The 21,019-nt window shown below is 44.3% G+C and overlaps 1 protein-coding gene across 7 annotated transcripts in view; it reads right to left on the bottom strand.

Moving 5' to 3' along the window:
- EYA3 (EYA transcriptional coactivator and phosphatase 3) overlaps positions 1-21,019 on the bottom strand; it is a 900,226-nt gene that overhangs the window by 362,031 nt on the left and 517,176 nt on the right. The gene's annotated exons all lie outside the window — the stretch shown is intronic.

Here is a 21,019-nt window from a genome sequence, read left to right as displayed (position 1 = left end):
TGGCTACACTGAAATCTAGGAAGTTTGGTATCAAACTTCTCAGCACAATAAATGCACACTGATGCCAGTGTGCAATTTATTTTAACATGCACCCAGAGGGCATCTTAGAGATGACCCCTGAATACCAATCCGATTTCTAGTGTGGGGCTGACCAGGTTCTGCCAGCCTGCCGCAACCAGACAAGTTGCTGGCCACATGGGGAGAGTGCCTTTGTCACTCTGTGGCCAGGAACAAAGCCTGCACTGGGTGGAGGTGTGTCACACCTCCCCCTGCAGGAACTCCAACACCTGGCGGTGAGCCTCAAGGGCTCACCCTCTTTGTTACAGCGCCCCAGGGCATCCCAGCCACTGCCCCCACTTTTGGCTGGAAGAGATCATTAGGAAAACAAGGAGTAGTCACCCACCAGTCAGGGCAGCCCCTAAGGTGCCCTGAAGTGAGGTGACCCCTGCATTTAGAAATCCTTCATCTTAGTTTTGGAGGATTCCCCCAATAAGATTAGGGATGTGCCCTACTGCCCACAGGGAGGAGGCACAAAGAGGGTGTAGCCACAAAGAGGGTGTAGCCACTCTCCAGGACAGTAGCCATTGGCTACTGCCCTCCCAGGCCTAAACAAACCCCTAAATCTAGTCTTTAGGGGCACCCCAGAACCCAGGAAATCAGATTCCTGCAACCTGAACAACAAAGGAGGACTGCTGACCTACAAGCCTGCAGCGACGACGGACGACAACAACTGCTTTGGTCCCAGCCCTACCGGCCTGTCTCCTGACTCAAAAACCTGCAACCAGCGACGCACCCAACAGGGACCCGCAACCTCTGAAGCCTCAGAGGACTGCCCTCACCCCCAGGACCAAGAAACTTCAGTGAGCAGCGGCTCTGCTCAACAACAGCTACATCTTAGCAACAAAGAAGCAACTTTTAAAGAACTCACTCTTCCAACTGCGACCCCGTGGGAAGCCCAAGACGACCCCCCACAGCGACGCATGCAGAGAACCCAGAGGCTCCCCCTGACCGAGACTGCCTGTAACAAGGGATCCGACGCCTGGAACCAGCACTGCACCCGCAGCCCCCAGGACCTGAAGGAACCGAACCTCAGTGCAGGAGTGACCCCCAGGCGACCTTCTGCCTAGCCCAGGTGTTGGCTAGCCTGAGAAGCCCCCCTGTGCCTGCCTGCACCGCTAAAGTGACCCCCGGGTCTCTCCATTGTTTCCTATCTAAAACCCAAAGCCTGCTATGCACACTGCAACCGGCCGCCCCTGTGCCGCTGAGGGTGTGTTTTGTGTGCCCACTTGTATTCCCCCCCCCCCCCACCCAGTGCTCTACAAAATCCCCCTGGTCTGCCCCCCGAGGACGCGGGTACTTACCTGCCGGCAGACTGGAACCAGAGCACCCCTGTTCTCCACAGGAGCCTATGTGTTTTGGGCACCTCTTTGACCTCTGCACCTGACCCTCCCTGAGCTGCTGGTGTGGTAACTTTGGGGTTGCCTTGAACCCCCAATGGTGGGCTGCCTATGCCCAGGAACTGAGACTTGTAAGTGTCTTACTTACCTCACAATCTAACCAATACTTACCTTCCCCAGGAACTGTTGATTTTTGCACTGTGTCCACTTTTAAAATAGCTTATTGCCATTTTAACAAAGACTGTATATGATATTGCTCTAATTCAAAGTTCCTAACTTACCTGTGTGGAGTACCTTGCGTTTTATGTATTTACTTCAAATCTTGAACTTTTGGTTCTTAAAATAAACTAAGAAAATATATTTTTCTATATAAAAACCTATTGGCCTGGAGTTAGTCTGAGTGTGTGTTCCTTGTTTATTGCCTGTGTGTGTACAACAAATGCTTAACACTACCCTCTGATAAGCCTACTGCTCGACCACACTACCACAAAATAGAGCATTAGAATTATCTAATTTTGCCACCAACTTACCTCTAAGGGGAACCCTTGGACTCTGTGCACACTTTTTCTTACTTTGAAATAGTATATACAGAGCCAACGTCCTACACATACAAACAGCATTTAATAAAATGTTTTGGAACCTATTTAAACTTTTTAAATGACAGCAAAAAGATGTGAGGTTAGCCTTGTATTTTCCAGTTACTTTGGCCTTCCTACTCCCTTTCTTGGTGCAAAGGAATGTCCCGTAGAAACACATAATAGAAAAAATACTTACACTTCCTTGTGGTTATATCATTTAGTGTCAGTCTCACTCCTTTCAGCTGAGTTTTATTGTCAGAAATTAGGTTATTGGATGATGGGGGTGAAACCCTTCTCAAGAAGCAATCAATTCTTCTCAGGGTGAAGTCACAAATAATTCCTAAAATAACCTGTGCTCAACCCCCAGGTAGCTTGGAACAGAACTGTCAGGCTTAACTCAGAGGAAATGAGTAAATATTTGTGCAAAACTTCAAACATTAACACAGTGAAAACACCACAAAAATAACTTACCACATATTTAGAAAAATCGATTCATTTTTAATAAATAAAATGAAATTGCAAGAACAAAAATCTAATCAGAAGAACTGGATATATGTAATTTGAAGATTTTAGTAAAAATAGCTCCAACTGTGGATATCTGTTCACACCAGAACAAAGTTGCAATTTCAGGCTGACCGTGATGCAGTGTGGTCTAGCTACAGGGGCCCAGTTAGGTCCACTAAACAAAGAACCTTCATTCCTGGTTTGCTGTCAACACCAGAGCAGTACGCGCTCTATTGGCGACAAAAATGCAAAAACCCAGCACTCTCAAAACAACGTAATTTATGCATTGTGCTGATATGTTGTGGTTTAACCTTTTGCATTGCAGAGTTCAATCCTGAAAACTTATTTTTAATATGTTTACAAATACTGTTCCTTTGCAATGTATTGCTGCAGGTTTTCCGAGTGTGTTAGGGTGTGGCCCCTTTCCAGGGCCTTCCAGAGACTTTCCCTGCAACATGCCTGGGCGTGGTTCTGGGCTGTGCTAAGACTCTATAAAAGAGAGTCAGCCCAACTCCCAGTGCTCACTATTCAGAGGTCCCAGTGCAGAGCAGCAGCTTCTTCCCGAGCTCCTGTCCCGGCGGTCTATTTGGATCTTCCAGTCTTCAGCCCTCATCCTTCAATGGTGATAATTGTTCCAGGCGGTAAGACGGTGGTTGGACATTTCCCAACACCGTTGTTGAGAATTTTCATATTCTTGGTTTTAATTCTTAAAAGAAGAACAGATTACTTGCGCGCTGCCATTTTTTTACATTTATATGGTGGTTTGCAAATAGACAGGACGCGTGATTTATTTCATAAAGGTTTGACTTCGTTATTCATTACGCGCTGCCATTTCTTGACAATGACGGGGTGGATTAAGAATCAGCAAGACGCGCAATTCGTTTTATGGTGTTTGGCCATAGTTGTCCATTGCGCGCTGACATTTCTTGACATTTACATGATGTTTTACGAGTTGGCAAGACGTGCAACTCGTTTTATGAGCATTTAACTGTTTTTATTTGCGCGCTACAATTTCTTGACATTTACATGGTGGCTTAAGAATCGGCAGAAGAAGCGCAATGTGTTTCATTGTACTTTGATCTTGTTATTTATTGTGAGCTGCTAATCCTTGACATTTATATTGTGTTTTACGAATCGGCAAGACGCGCGATTCGATTAATGAGGATTTGACTTTGATATTCATTGCATGTTACCATTTCTTGGTATTTTACATGGTAACACTCGAATTGGCAAGACGCACGATTCTCTCCTCGAGTTTAATTCATGTTGTTTATTGTATGCCACTATTCTAAGATATTTATTATGTAATATTTGAGTTTACAAGTTATGTGATTTCTTTCCTGATTCCATATTGTGTTATTCATGGTGCACAATCCTTTTAATGGTGTTTACTATATATATATTCACAATTTGTGTTGAAACATTTTAAGAGTACACAGAAGGCCATAGTTTCTGGATGCAATATTGTATGGTCCTAGTATACATTCTCAAAACAGTGTTTATATGACTGGTTTAAAATTTAGTCAGAATGTGTTTTCTGATTCTCATGCAAAAGAAAGTACTTGAATAAGAAAGTTTTCATTTAATTCATCTTGATTCCCCTACAGGTATCCGGCCATCTTGAAACTTAGTTATTTTAAACTTAACTCTTAGATTGTTCATGTTTTCAGAGTGACTAGGCTTAGAATCATAGTTTAATATTGATTTCAGGAGATATAATTTTCATATTGTGTGTTCTAACCTTTTTCTTACAACAGGTCTCCTTCCCAGTCGTTCCCTTCCTAATCCGCTCTTCCCCTCTTCAACTCTCTCAGTCTCTGTGATTTATCTATCAGAGTCTTGGAGCTGTTCAGTGGTGGACGTGTTGGGAACGTGCACAGACCCCGAGGATCTGGTGACTCTGACATTAGCAAAACGTCAGGAGGATCCACGTTGAAGATGCATAGCGCAGCCGAAGCCACGCCTTGGTTCAGAGATGCAGCAAGACTGTGGTGCAAGGTCCTGCTGCGTTGAAGATCCTGTCAAAGAGAGCATGCAATGTGAAGTCCAGAGTTGGGGATGTGCTGCGCTGTCAGGGCCATGAGTCTGTTCCAAGGAGCTGCAAGGCTACGATGCGGAGTCTGGCATAGTTATCCATGCTGCCGTTGATTTGAGATGCGTGGGCTTGCGCCAAATATGTGTTGTGCAGCAGCAGTTTCAAATGTGATGCAGGCTGTGGGTCTTTGCACAGCAGAGGCGATGCATCGGTTCTTTTTGGGGTTGCACTGCGCAGCAGAGGAGATGCATCAGTTCAGCTAGATCCACAGAGGCTGGCAAAACACTGTAAGCCCACTTCTAAGGGTCTAGGGCTAGGGTGGCACCACTTGGCAGGGTAGACTCACAAATGGCAGAGTCCTGGTGCAAGGTTGTTGGAGCCTTCTGGTCCCTGAGGCTCAAGACAGAAGGCCAGCCAATTAGCTCTTGGAGTCACTATGGGGTCCTGGGTTCAAGATATGTAGGTTCACTCCTTCTCACCCAAGCAGGAGGACTGCATGCAACAGGCCAAGACAGCAATGCCGCAGCACAGCAAGGCAGTAGTCCAGCACAGTGCAGTCTAGCAAAGTGCAGTCCTTCAGAAATACTGCAGTCCTTCCTGGAAGAGTACCCACAGGTCCAGAAGTGTACTGAAGTTGTGGTATCTGAGGTCCAGTATACCCACCAGCTGTGCTGCTGAAGTGGGGGGAAGGGGGAGCTCCTAAAGGTTTCCCCATTGAAGTGTCCAGGCATCCTGCCCTTCCCTGCCCTGGCTCCCGACTAACTACAGAGGGTATGAAGTGAAGCCCTTAGTGTGGAGGCAGGACACAGCCTATTCAGGTGTAAGTGGGGCTGTGCCCAGCTCCTCCCTCCTATCCTGCTTGTGATGGCCCATCCAGGAACAGCTAAGCTCCCTATTGATTGTGGCTGTCTAGGAGAAATACACAAAGCTCAACTGTCAGCTACATCCGGTCCTGTGACCACAGACAGGCTAAAGCCACTAAATGGCAGGAAAATGCCAACTTTTTAAAAGTGGCATTTTAAAAACTAATTTAAAAATCCGACTTCACCATAAGTCAGGCTTTTGAATTAGAATTCTGAGTACATCAAACTTCAACTGGTTTCCTATTTGAAAATTACACTTATAAAAGGTAATAAGATAACTTCAATATTTATCCTAAGGAAGAGGCAAGCCTTGCAAAAGTGAAAAGCAAAATGTGTGTTTTTCATTACCAGGACATGTAAAACATAAAAGCACATGTCCTACTTTATTAAATGCAATGCACCCTGCCCTCTGGGCTGTCCAGGGCCTTCCACAGGGGTGACTTATTCATTAAAAAGGAATGCTTGGACCAGGAAAAAGGTTTATTTTGCCAGGTCGAATTGGTAGACTAGACTGCACACATGGGTTGCAATTGCAGGCCTGAGACTGGGTCCAAGGCCTACTTACATGGATGGCATAATCTGTGCTGGAGGTCCACAATAGCATTTAATTTACAGGCCCTGGGTACACCTCATTACTAAGGACTTATAAGTAAATTAAATATGCCAGTTGGGGATGCTTTATGGAGGAAGCACATATGCTTTAGTTGGTACAGGCCACATCCCCCAGCTAGACCAGAACAGACAGAACCCAGACTAAAGACCACACTAAATCAGCCACAGAACCCAGATTATCCTTTTTATGGTCTGGTTTTGACAACACAGCTGTCGCCACACAATTATGTGAACATCATTAGAGGGACCGTGCTTCTGCCCACATGTTGAGTGTGAGGGAACCCAATGTCAATCACAGAAGTTCACAACTTCACCAGGGGTTCTAGTGTTATTTAAATAAAAGTACATCACTGAGAAAAGCACTTTGTGACTCTCCCAAGTATGAAAGGGGTCTTGGGTGTCCCACTCCAGGGCTGTTTGGGGGAGGTGTTCTTTAATTAATCTCAAGAGGGGCCAGGGCTGTTTGGGGTTGCCCTGTGGATACATTTCTTAAACTCCATAGCTGGAGAAAGTGTACACTCTGGAGTCAACTAATATTGCTAGGTAATAGTTCACAGTTTATTACCCTTCAAACTGTACAGTCATGAGAGACTCTCAACCAGCAAAGTATATGTCTGACTCATCTTATGAAAGGGATGTAAGTGTAACGTTGTCTGGTACTGAGTGCTGGTTCATCCCCTGGCAGGTAAGTCACCCTGCATGGCAAGCTGATAATCATGCCCTTTTGTCAGTCATTGTTCTCAGCAGCACAGATAATATGCTAGATGGTGGGCACCCAAGTGTTTCCACAGTTCACTGCGCTGATCTGGCTCACACCTGCCTCTTATTTTTATAGTATGGCAGAGGCTACCCCAAAGCATCCATCTCACACTGATCATTCAGATAGGCATATACAATCTCTGAAGAAGGTGACTCTCCTTGAGACATGAAACCCATTCTTGTGTGCCGGGAAAGAAGGATACCACTGGACAGATGGTAATCATGCCAAAGGCTACACACACCCACCTACCACTACACAAAAGCACCATCAGCTCTTGAAGCTGCCACATCAGCTTCTCGCTGAAGGGGCAGCTTCCTTCGTACAGGGTTCCATATTACCTGCTTGCAGTGTGCCTGAGCACTGTTGCGCTGTGTGAAGTGCTGATGAGTCCCTGAAGCATGGGTCCACAAGGGCCAGTAACTACTAGTTATTGCTCATAATGTTGAATATCGTACATCAGCCTACAAGCAATCATCTTCTCTGCAAGGCTTTTCTCTATAAGGCTCCTGATCTGTGGCAGCCTATCTGGTTTTGTCCTGGTGAAAGTTTGTGAAGTCAACTCTGCTCACCACAACGGTGGCCTCAAAAGGCCTCCACTCTTGTAAACAAGCCAAATGAGAAACCAAATTTACTGCTGTCAAAAGTTTTCCACCCAGAGCTTGAGTGCTGGGCTGCCACTGAATAACTGCATTGAACCGCCCAATGCAACTGAAGGTGAATGCATTAACAAGAAGCAACATCCTGCGAGCTGTGACAGCAACATAGTCAATCCTTTGAATAGTTGTTCATATGTACATGTTCAAATGTACCACATCTTGTTGCACATTGCTCAGTGACGAATGTACTACGTTTACTATCAGCTGGGGATGTTCTTCCACAGCTGTTTTGATAAAGTAGTGTGCACTTAGTATGTTTTAGGATAGTTCCAATAAAGCAGCTGCACCAGGCATTATGCAGATGGCTCGCTTGGCTCCTCCTCCAAATGATTAATTTCCCCTTCACCACTGCCTATACACAAATGTCCTTTGCGCTCAGACTGAGGTGGCTGGGTTATCCAATTAAACGCTAAAGGCTTTGTATGGTTCTGTCTGTCTCCCTGAACCCATCAAACAAGTTGAAGAATCCTTCCCTTGCTTGCTGGTACCATCACTTGCCCCAACACCAATTCAATCTGAATGCTTGGTGTGTGTTCCCTCAGCCTGTTTTAAGTTCAAGTAGTCCGCAAAAGCAAGTTTTGTTCTACCCCAGCACTTATTTACCATTGATGACACTGCGGAAGCAGCTTTCAGTGGCTGCAGTCACTGAAAGAAACAACTGTTGGCAATATTTGCAAACATGGACGACACAAACTCAAGTAAAACACATTTACATGAAGAAAAGTCCCCAAATCCAGTATAAACAAATGAAACAAAAACCGCAAGTGGACCAAAATATTCTCCATCATCATCATACATGATGTGAATCCCTGGTGCCAAACCATAAGCCAAGGGTAAACTGAAAACCCACCGCTCAGTAGGAAACTGAAACAAAGCAAACAAGCTGTATAAATGGAAATCAATATGTACCACGACCTTCATTATGGACTACCCCCTACAGTCAGATAGGCAAGTGAGAAACTATAACAAACTTTGTTAGTGTGTTACGAATTGCGGTATGTCCTTCCTCAAGCAAACACACAGACTGTGACCTCGCTAACCTGCATGGTGCTATTTAAAGGGCAACAAGCCATGTCTGGGCCCTCAGGCAACCAATATCCACCAATAGAACAGAGGATCAAGAGGAGCTTCGCATAAAAAAACAAAAAAAGTATGCAAAGTAAGAAACTGATAACACAGCCCAAAGAATGCAGACCAACACGTGCAAACAAGGATTGTGGAATATCTGCAGGAAGGGAAAGGAAAATCTGCATGTTCCTTTTAAGAGGCTAAAGGTTCCACAGGCAGTGGAGTTATGTCACAATTCGAAGCCGAAAAATTAGGTGGAACCGCAAAGGTTCAAGCTTCATGGTGGCTCGAGCAATTATTATTGCATCATTTGCAGATAAATAAGATAAGTATTGATTGGACCAAGAACCAACAATGGAAGATCAGCGTGCTGAACAATGAGAATCAATGCCACATTACTAATATGAACATTGAAATGTTGAGGAATTACACAAATTTGCTTAATGCATTGATTTAACGTAGAAGAGTTTGGTAGTTTTCATTAAGTGCCTCAACAGATCTTAGCAAAACTGTTCTTTTGGCAAGCCATACTAACTTCAAGCAGCTTGCTATGTAGCTCAAACTCAGTCGGTGTGTTCCTGTTTAGACGGTCAGAAACCAATATATGACAATACAGACTGGAAGAGAATATTGTTTTCAAATAAAATTCAACATTTTCAATTAAGATACCATTTAGTCAAAAGAGCAATACTCTTGTTACCAAGCCTATCCAACAACTAGCCTGGAAACGGGTGATCTAGCTAAATTCTTCCACCCTGTTCTGTTTGCAGCCGAGGATCATTTTAGTAAATAATTCTACTAAATTGTCTAGTATAGTGGTTCTTAACTGCTGGTTTGAGGGCCCTGATTGCCCACAAAACACCTACTACTCAGGGGGTCCACGAGTACTATACAAAAAAAAAATTACATCATTAACAGAGTGATAAAGTGTATATAAGGAAGCAAAATGTAAAACTGGAATTTTCTGTAAGTGTGAAAGAATGCGAACATGGAGGCTAAACATTAAGTTGGTATATTGAGACCAATTTGTGCAGCAGTGGAAGTGCACCAAATAGAACATAGTATGGACAATGGTTGAACTGGATTGAATTTAGAAAAGCTCTAAACTTTCCATTAACATTTAACATTTTTTATATTCATAGAATTTAATTATTTTTTTTGTAATTTGTGTGTTTTTTGATAAATACTTGCTTCTATATTTTTTTGTATTTTTTTATGGTTCAAATCATTAAAATAGACCTTAGGCGGGGTTCCCCACTCCCCGTTAGGACTCTGAAGGGGTCCCCAAATTCCAGAAATGATTTAGTGGGGGTCCCTGAACTCCAACAATGAGATCCACAGGTCTCAAAAGATTAAGAACCACTGGTCTAGTAAGTATGGAACACTGGCTATTTCTCCCTTTTGTTTATGAACAGGGAGGATCACAGCACCAAGCCATGTGACCCAGGTAACCTAATACAGGCTTTTACTATATTTGTGAGTTTTACTGTATAGGCCCCTATAGAACACTTGGTACACACTCAGAGGGAACCCACTCAGGATCCTTCACTGACAGGTCAGTTGAGAACAGAATCATGCATCATTTATAAATAAGGCTTTTCTCAGTATTTGCATTCTGATTATCAACCACATAGATCATCATACCCAAGTTCAACAAATTTGCTAATCAACTGTCCTCTGATTTCTTGACTTCCAAAAATTGGCCATGCTTAAACTAAGAGCAATGATTTGATAGATTAATTTATGTTTTAAAAACTGCCTGCTCTACTATCTCATAGCACCCTTTCTGAGCATTCTCACCAAATCATGGATGACTGCTATGATACCATCCCAGCCAAATCAAATAAAGCAGAAAAAGTCTTCCTTGTAACAATTTAGCTCACCCTTTGGCTAACCTAAAATTTCAGATCTTGCTAAAAATTTAAGTGAAACTCTTTGGAGAAAACCTCTAGTATGGCAGGAGGATAGAATCTCATGTAAAGGATATGAAAGAAAGTATTACGGGTGTACACGGGCTGGTTAAAACCATATTTTAATATTAGGCATACCGGATAAGTCTTGTTCTGACACAGCTGCAAAATACCAAGGACTAAGTTTCAATCCTCATTTGTTAAGGGCCCCTCTTGCCCTGTGAAAGGACACACTCGGGCCTTTAAATAGTGGTGTGGGTTCTGTTCACATTGGAAAGTTTAACAGCTCACTCATTAAATATACAGCTACAGACACTATGGGCCTCATTCCGACCCTGGCCGGCGGTGGTAGCCGCCGGCCTGGCGGGGCCCGCCAGAATACCGCTGCGCGGTCAAAAGACCACCACGGGTATTCTGGGTTTCCCGCTGGGCTGGCGGAAAACACCCTTCCATGAGGATGCCGGCTCCGAATGGAGCCGGCGGAGTGGAAGGGGTGCGACGGGTGCAGTTGCACCCGTCGCGATTTTCAGTGTCTGCATGGCAGACACTGAAAATCTTTGTGGGGCCCTGTTACGGGGGCCCCTGCAGTGCCCATGCCATTGGCCCCCACGACACCCCATACCGCCATTCTCTTCCTGGCGGCCAAAACCACCGGGAACAGGATGGCGGTATGGGGCTCGGCATGGAGGATTCCCCAGGGCAGCGGAGAACCGGCGGTACACCGCCGGTTTTCCGTTTCTGACCGCGGCTGTACCGCCGCGGTCAGAATGCCCAAGGGAGCACCGCCAGCCTGTTGGCGGTGCTCCCGCGGTCGTCGGCCCTGGCGGATTTTACCGCCAGGGTCAGAATGACCCCCTATGTCTATCTTCATACAAAATGTACAGTTCCCGGTTGGTGTCATCAACCGACTGCTACTCCAACTGTTATTTTATTTATGTGACAAAATGTTGCACACTTGGAAATATCCCTTCCTAGAAAAGGGCACAGTACCTCTGTGTGCATGTTACCATCTGAGTGCCAGGGGTTATGTGATGTTCCTCTAGGTGAAAATACATGATGCTCTGCTGCCGCTCTTTCTAGGTTGGTGCTAGTTAGCATGCAAGAACGCGGAAGGCCATTCCACCAAGTAGTAATGATTGCTATGACACTGGTAACAACACACATATTCAAAATAAACTATTTGAAAAATGCCTTTCATGCACTCAGCATGGTCCGGATATTTGAGCACTTTACAAGGGTAACCAGAGCAGACACTTGCAACTAAGAAACTGAGATAGGTCAGAAGTGCAGAAAGTACATATGAGCTGGAAGGAAAAAAGTATAATCTTTTGAGGATGATCGTTGTTTTGGGTTCTCATCTGGGAGGCAGATTAATAGGAGTGGGGTAGAATTGGAGAATGAGGAAAAGTGGACTTTTTAGTCTCCTCTAAAACATAGCATGGTGAGTTGAGTTCTCAGCTGGTGGGTGGAGGGAGTTTTATATTATTATATGCTAAAGTGAGGACTGCATAATAGGAAAATTATTTACCTGTAACGGTGGTTGTCCAATATTGGTAACATTCATAGATTCATATGCTTCAATCATCCCCATCGTCGTAGTGGGAGTCCCACGGTATCTTTAATAAAGCAGTAGGTAAACTACCATAGGCCCTAATGACAATGAACTGTCCCCGCCATAGCCTATGTAATTTTCTTCAAAAAGAACCAAACGTGAACTATAACCAATCAGGCGACAGCACCCTCTAGAATGCTTTCAGCAGAGGCTGCATACCTCAAATATTCTAGTACGAGTGTGAAATAATTATTAATATGCCTGAGGGGAGCCTCTATGCGGCGGAGGGTAGGTCGCATGTGAATCTACAAAAGATAACAATACTGGAGAACCACAGTTAAAGGTAAGTAACTAATTTTCTTCTCCAGTATTGGATCTTACATAGATTGACATGCTTGACTCAGAATATGAAGCAGTATTCAAAATAATAACAACAACAATAATTATGTCATTGTAGCATACATTTAGCAGATGGTGGGACAAAAAATAAATCAAAGAGGCTCACCTTCATGAAACACATGTTGTAGCACTACCTGTCCAACTGCTGCATCGGCCTTATGAGTTTGGTCCCGATAATGCTTGGTAAATGTGTCTCTGCTGGACCACATTGCTGCCGGGCAGATATGCTGGATAGGTACTCCAACAAAAAGCTGTAGAAATGGAAACAGCCCTTGTGGTATGGGCTTTAACTTTGTCTTGTAGCAGCATTCCAGCTTGAGAGTGGAAAAACTGTATAGTTAGTCCAATCCATCTGGCGATGGTCTGGTTGGATACAGGAAAACCTTTCCTGATACCACATATGCTATAAACAGTTGGTCTGCTTTTCTAATTCGATGGGTCCTATGTAAATAAAATTTCAGGCATCTTTTGACATCTATAGAATGTAGTGATTTTTCTACAACTGTTTGTGGATTTGGACAAAATGTTCTCAGGACCACCGGTTCATTCAGATGGAACCTTTGGGATAGACCTAGGATTCATTCAAAGTATAACACTGTTTGATGTGAATTGAAGAAAAGGTTCTTTGATGGAAAAGGCCTGAATGTCAATTACTCTTTTGGCAGATGAGAGTGCCACTAAAAGTGGTGTTTTCCAAGTAAGGTGTTTTAATTCTGCTTTGTGAATGTGTTCAAATGGTGGTTTCATAAGCTGTCCCAATACTACATTGATGTACCACAATGGTGGAGGCTTTTGCACGGAAGGGAAAACTCTAAAGAAGCCTTCGAGCAACTGTTTTTACAATGCGACTAGACCATAAAGAAGAAGTATCCATGGAACATCTGAATCTGGAAACTGCTACCAAATGCACCCTTATAGACTAATCAGACAGTTTGGATTTTGCAAGATGAAGCAGATATGGGAGTATATGCTCCAGCAGCGATGTGATACGGTGAATGTTAGAATTTATACACCACAGGCAGAAACGTTTCCATTAAAACTTACAGGTTTTGCTGGTTGTATCCACTCTCACCTTGGCAAGTATTTCTCTGCATTCTGAGGGAATGCCTAACGTCGAGAATTCATTGAATTCAAGAGCAGGGCCAATAAGTGTAGGGATGTTGGGTCCCGATGCCTGACCTGGTCCTGATTTATCGTCCGCAATGCTGATGTCTGCTTGAATTGGATATGTGCTTGTTACAACAGGAGAAGAAGGAGTTCCATGAAACTGAATTTTCAGGGCCAACTGGGGGCTTTGAGGAGGAGCCGGCATCTGTCTTCAATTTGTTGAGCACCTTGGGTATCAATGGGATCGGGGGAAAAAGCACAGGCATAAATTCCTGACCATCTCATCAAAAATGCATTCCCCCATGATCCTTCTTGGGGATGCCAGCTTGCACAGAATAGGCATTTCTTCTTCTCCTTTTGATGCGAACAGATCTAAGTTCGGCCTGCCTCAGCTGTCGAGAACTTGATGGTTTAGCTCCCACTCGTGATATGGAATGCTTTTTCTGCTTAGCGAGTCTGGCAGGAGGTTGGACACTCCCAGAACATGTTTTGATTTGCGAGAGATTTGATGATGTATTGCCCAACTCCAAATGCACTGCGCTTGATGAGATAGCGCTAGCGGCCACGTTCATCCTTGTTTTTTTAGATAGAACATACCAGTGGTATTGTCTGTGCATAAGAGGACTGCTGGTCATTCTATATCTTGGGTAGAAAAGCTCTGAGTGCCAGTTCGATAGCTTTTAGCTTCAGTTGATTGATGTGAAGTTTCTTTTCTACTGGACTCCACTTGCCACTGATTTGCAAATCTTGGAGGTGGGCACCCCAACCATGTAGGGATGCGTCTGTTATGATAAACTTGGGAATTTGTTGCAGATAAGAGAGACCTTCGGACAGATTTGATTGTTGTGTCCACCAAGACATGGCTGTTTTCTTAGTGATGTTATCTGAATGTGGTCCTCGAAAGAACTGCGTGCTTAGAGCTATTGCTTGTCCAGTTTTTCCTGAAGCAGACGCATCTGTAGTCGGCAATTGTGGACAAGAGAAATGCAGGAAGAAATCATTCCCATGAATGACTTGTAATGGGAGGGACATGCTTTGTTTTGTATCTTATCCAGGACAGCCCCAAGAATGTCAACCTTGTTGTGGGCTGGAAATGTGATTTCTGCTAGTTGATCGTGAGGCCGAGTTTTTTTTTAAACGAGAGGCAGATAGATGTGTCTGTGACTCTTTGCTGGTGTTTTGAAGCTCTTATGAGCCTATCGTTCAAGTACGGAAAGACCAGGATTCGTTGTTGTCTGAGATGAGCTGCCACTGGGCCAAGCATCTTGGTAAATATACTGGGGGCTGACTTTAAACCAAATGGTAGGACCTTAAATTGTAGGTGGGTATAGGCTAGCTGGAAGCAGAGAAATTTGTGATGTTTCAGATGTATTGGGATGTGGAAATATGTGTTTTAGAGGTCCAGTGACGTCATATGATCTGCGCTTTTTAGGAGATGTAACATATCCTGAACTACTACCATCTTCAATGCTCTCAAATCTAGAATGGGACGCCAGTGCTCAAGCGTTTCTTTGATAGAAAGAAACAGGAGTAGAAACCTAGACCTTTCTGTAGCAGTGGAATGACTTCTATTGCCCCCTTTCTTTTTAGCATGCTGGATATTTCCTTAAAGAGTTGTGATAAAAGTGGGGATGGGGAGCGATCCCTATGGCAGGTTGGTTGGAGGTTTGTGGAGAACTTCAGGGTGTGTCCTCTGTAAATCACATCTAGAACCCACTTATCTGATGTTATTGTGGACCACTGATAGAAATGGTCTGCAATGCGACCGCCAATCTGGGTTTTGGGAGAGGGGAGAGTAGTCGGTACCATTAATAGGCCATTGGTTCTAGTGGTATCCCTGCCGCGGGCAGACTGTTTCCCTCTTGTTGAGTGCTTATATGCTGCTGCTGGTGGTAGTCTATGCTGCAGTGCATACTTTGGGTGGTAAGGTGCCTGGCCTGATTGAAAATGTTGCCTGTAGGGTTGACAGCCCATCTAATTGAATAAGCTTCTCTCCCTCTAGCTCCTCGAAAAAAGGCTGCTTCCTGTATTGCAATGTACCAAGAGATCTTGCTGTATCTCTGGCAGCCTTAATGGATTGTAAGGCCTCATTCCACATGTTTACCAACAATGAGACACAGTTGAATGGCATGTCCAGTATTGTTGACCGGAAGTCTGCGGAGAACTGCCGCATCTGCATGCATGTCGGACTCCAGTTGTGGATATAGCGACAGCACAATCAATTATTTCTGCTGATTTTCATTCCCTTGTTGGAGAATTTTCCTACTTTTCAGTTTGGCATCTTCTGGCAGTATGTCTATTAATGTGGACATATCCAAATATCGAACCACATTTGGCGATTGTGACAACCCAATATGGCCATGGAATTTGCTAATGGGGGGTTGGGGGGCTAGGGGAGGAGGGAGGAGTAGTGGGGGTTGAGCGACGTTGCCCAACTTGTGACAATACAGATTCTTGTTTAGGTTGTACGAACAGACAAGTTGGAGAATCTTCGGAAGATTTCTATTTTTTCTCTAATCGTAGTATTTGTGCGAACACTGTAGTCGGGTTTTTCATGGCCTTAAGCCCTTCTTATATGAAATCTATAATCGGGATAGCTATCACCAATTTCTTTTGCTGATTCTTTAAACTCAAAGAAAACAGTGTTTCTTTAGTGAGCAGTGGGAGCTCAAAACGCTTGCCCGCTCTCCATTAAATTGTGAAACAGAAACCCACCTAGGTCTTCTGGCGAGGAATCTGCTGGCGCCGCCACAGGTGGAGATGGTGTGGGAATAAGATAATTTTCCCACTTGTTTGGTTCTGAGGCTGCGTCATGTATTTCTCCCTCCTCTCTGTCTTCGTCTGTAGACAGAGAATATTCATCTGGGGGTAGGGCTAAGGCAGGTGTTACTTCTGGTACAAAGACGGCAGGCGTGACAAACTCTTGATGGCCTAGGTGTAGGGCTTTGTGTCAATTACCCGTCTAGATGCTTGGGGCATAGATGTTGCAGGAGTTGACGGTGGAAAACTGCAATAGTAATCCTGGAGCATACTTTGCAAGTTTCTTACTAGTGACATGGGAATTAGAGTAGATGGCTCTTGTTCTTATCCAGAATGATGGTGATGGTAAGGCTCCGCATGTACCCTTGCCTAGTAGTATTCGTCCTGATACTGATTATTATCATCATCATCCTCTGCTAAAGCCCTGGCATTTAACTTTTAGCTTGGAAGGTCTAATGACTACTCCAAAATTTTCCTCATCCTCAGAGTCATCATCCTCATCCAAGAAGTGCCAGGTGGGTAGGGTAATACCTTTCTTGGAGAGGTATGCATTGAGAAAAAAATTTATGCAGATGATCTTTCTCATAGTGGGATCAAATCCAATATAAGAAAATGCTTGCTGATGATTTTAAATGTTCAATTGTGATTTTTTTCTTCATCAATGGTGAAAGCGTTGTCAACAGCATCGTCAACGGTATTCAATGGTGTCATTGTCGACGTGGGTGTTGACGGTATAATCGATGACGAGGTCATCGTTGTCCACAAAGTTGGCATCACCGCCCAAACTGTCGTCGACGAGGCTGGCAAAGCCGATGGAACCATCCCCGACAAGTCTATAGTTGACAACATTGCCGTCGTCAGCAGTACTTGTGATTGTGCCGAGTGTTGCATAGTCGACCAAATTTATACCATTGACAGAGACTCTAGCGTCGACAGTGTCTTTACTGACTGTTTGAAGACTCCTGCTGTAGTGATCGTTGGTAGCGGGATGCAGAAATTATCCTGCACTGCTGTGAAGGTCGACATGACAGTCTGCACCGTGGATGTGGTCATCGATGAATATGTAGTCAACTGTGCCTTCATCAAGGGTACCTTTTAGTAATCTGGTGGAATTTTCTTTACTTTTGGCGTCGAAGTTAGAGACTGAAGTATTTTGGAAGTACTTCTTTCAGGGAAGGTGTCGTAGTCTCAGAACAAATCTTTTCTGAGGCAATTTTAAGTCTTTTTGAAGACGAAGGTAGGTCCTCATGCCTCTTCCCGTGCTGAGCAGAGGTGTGTTTTGATTTTTTTAATAACCTTTGTCAGTGGTTCTGAGGAGGTATCTTCCTTAGTCTTAGGCCTTATGAGGGAGTGTGAGGCCTGTGAAGAGTTGTCACTGTCCTCAGATAAGGGGCAATCTCTTGTTTTTAGTTTTTGCAGCCATAATAAAAGTCTGCCTTCTGTGTCTTTTAGAGTTTTGTGAGAAAAGGTGCAACAGATCTCACAATCTCTACCCTTGTGCTCTGGTTGAAGGCAATATATACATTCCTAGTGTGGGTCGTCGGAATGAACCCCTTTCTTCCCACAGATGTCACGGGCTCTGAAAAGTCCTTTTTTTTATGGTTTGGGACAAACAGTCCAGTCAAAATCTGTAGGTAGTCGAATCTGAGAAGATATCTGGTGAGAAATTGCTGAGAGAAAATACAGATTTGAGCAGAGCTCAAAGGAGACTCCATTCACACAACGTGCAGTAGAAAATCTCAGGGATTCAGCTTCTGCTGGGAGTATCTTAGAGGGTGCTGTTGCCTGAATGGTTATAGATCAAGTATGGTTCTTTTTTCAGAAAAGGACATAGGCTATGGCAGTGACTGTTCATTGCCATTAGAGCCTATGGTAGTTTACCTACTGCTTTAAAGATACTGTGGGAATCCCACTACAAAAACGGGGATGATTCAAGCATGAGAATCTACAAAACCAATGCTGCAGAACTGGAGATGCCCTCAAATTCAAGATTTTAACTGTATTAAGTGCTAGCCTCTCTAACCACACAGAGCACACCTCTGCACCACACCAACATGCAACTTAGGATAACTCAGTTAGCTTAAACATGCCACAGCCTCACACACATAATATCATGACTGTGATGCTTACAATGAGATCACATTAGTCTGGTCAAGCAATGGACAACTGACCACTCAATGCAGGTAAAAAACAAAAATCTCCTTCAGCACACCCACCCTGTTGTCAATAAAGCTCTCCCATGTACAACCACATTTTACATTCATACCATTCTACACAAACCAATTCTGCACTGCACAGAACAAACTATTAACTTCACATAACCAGCCACTAAGACCACAAGCACAATCATTTTCTGTATGAGAACCCCATGAAAGAATACCAGAGAATTCCCCATGATGCCAAAATAAAGGTTCAAATCACTTCACAAATGAGAATATTGTAAAATAACACTTTATATTAGCTATGTGTGCGCTATCCCTAGCTTTGTTGAGAAGGCTCAAAGAATAAGCGTTGTGTCGAAAGTCCCTACCACATTATCATTCCCTTCTCATTCACGGATGTATCCAGTATGTTTCCTTAACAGAAGAATCCTACCTAGAGTCACCAGGCAGATGTTCCTCATGATTTTAACTAAGCTACCTTCTGACCAGTGAAATGCTCAACTTTGCTGGAAATGGGGTTCACCAAAAGTACTGCTGCTTGTTGCCCAAGACATGATATAACTGATGGCAACTGCTGACTGAATACCCATCCCCACCCCATTAAGTTAGCTCTCACAGAAAAGGACATAAGTTCAGAAGCATATGCTTGACTGAATGGATGACTTAGTTGAGACTCCAAACTATGGAGATATTATATGGAGTCTGTCATCACCATGCAACCTGGACTTTGCAAACATTATGTTATGTTTGCTTTAAGAGACAGGACTAACATTTCTTCACAATTGCACTCAATTAGCTCTAACCAAAAATGTAAGTGCTGCTTCCATTCTGAGTAGCTTATGCCACCACTCACTCAACTGTCAATTATTTATATGGCTGCCCTGTGAAGCAGAGTATTCACCGTACTTATTTCAAGCAGAGGTTCCCTTCTTAAGAGGACTGCATCTAGCACCAAAGGCCTGCCTATCCTTCCATCACAAGTTCAGATTTGAAGGATTGCATAGAAGACAGTGTCTGGAGAAGAGTGTTAACACTGCCTGTCATAATAGCCCTATCAAGCAAGGTGAGGCTTGCTGTGTGCTTGCCTGTAGCATGGAGTGCTGCCAATACTGGAGACATATAGTGCCAAGCCAGAAACAAAATGACCAAAGGAGGTGCTCTTATTTTCAACTGAGGCCAGGAATGGGTATAGAGTCAAATACAAAGTTCTCAAGAAAGCCATCAATCAACAACTCACTAAACACCTGGAACAAAACCACATACTTGACTCCTTACAATCAGGTCTCCGAGCCAACCACAGAACTGACACTGCGCTGATCTTCGCCACAGACGACATCAGATCCCTCCTTGATTGTGGAAAAAATGTGGCCCTGATTCTCCTCGACTTCTCCGCTGTGTTCAACACAGTCTCCTACCACACCCTCGTCAACAGACTCAACATCGGCATACAGCAAAATGCTCTTAAATGGATTGCCTCTTTCCTTACAGGCTGCACTCAAAGCATCAGAACCCGAGGAAAGCATACACCTTCGAACCCAAGGGCATCATAAGTGGCAAACCCCAAGGATCTTCCCTCAGCCCAACCCTGCTCAACACCTACATGACCCCCTTTGCAGACATCATCAGATCTCACGAACTCAACATAATCTTCTACACTGATAACACTCAACTAATCCTATTGCTCACCCGAAGACCCCTCCAACGCCAAAACAACTTCTGTGGCGCCATGACCAATGCAGCTAACTGGATGAGATACAACTGCCTCAAACTCAACTGCAACAAGACAGAAGGGCTGATCTTCGGGAAGAGCACCTCTGCTTGAGACCACAGCTTATAACCTGCAGAACTTGGACCAACACCCACTCCCTCAAACCATACACAACCTAGGTATCGCCCTTGACAACAAACCGACCATGAAACGATAAGTCAATGTAGTTGTCTTCTCCTGCTTCCACAGCCTGTGCATTCTCCACAGAATATTCAGATGTATTCCCTCTCAACACCAGAAAAACCATGCCTCAGGTCCTCGTCAACAGCTGCCTAAACTATGGAAACGCTCTCTACACAGATATTTCTTCCCAGTTCCTCAAAATACTCCAGACCATACAGAATGCAGCAACCACACTCATCCTGGACCTACTCAAATGGACCCACATTACCCTCCCACCTCAGAAACCTCCACTGCCTCCCCATCCAGAAGCCATGCCAGTTGAAGATCCTCACGCTGGTCTATCAAGCTGTACCCAATCAAGGATCATCCTACATCAACCATCGGCTGAACTTCCATTTCCCCTCGAGACACCTCTGCTCGTCTCCTGCCCTCTCACCACTCCCACACATTCTTTTTAGGTGCAACCGGGGGCTCTCCTCCTACATCACTGCCAACACCTGGTACGACCTCACTTGGTCCCTGCCCCCCATAGCACCCCCCCACACCTCTGCACCACCACCCCTGAGCATCACACTCCCTGGCAGACTTCAAAAAGAAACTCGGAACCTGGCTATTTGACGGAGACTAGGCACCCTCAGCACCCAGATACCCCCTAGGTTGACAGTGCTGTGCTTGACAAATACTGTTTGATTGATTGGCTGAAATACTGTCAGGTGAAACACTTCTGCAGTGCAACTTTACCAAAGTCCTCCTCATGCACTGGAG

Source organism: Pleurodeles waltl, chromosome 3_1 (genome assembly GCF_031143425.1).
Source record: "Pleurodeles waltl isolate 20211129_DDA chromosome 3_1, aPleWal1.hap1.20221129, whole genome shotgun sequence".
Taxonomy (NCBI): Eukaryota; Metazoa; Chordata; class Amphibia; order Caudata; family Salamandridae; genus Pleurodeles; species Pleurodeles waltl.
The sequence above is the reverse complement of the archived record's forward strand: the minus strand, read 5'-3'. Positions and strand labels throughout refer to the sequence as shown.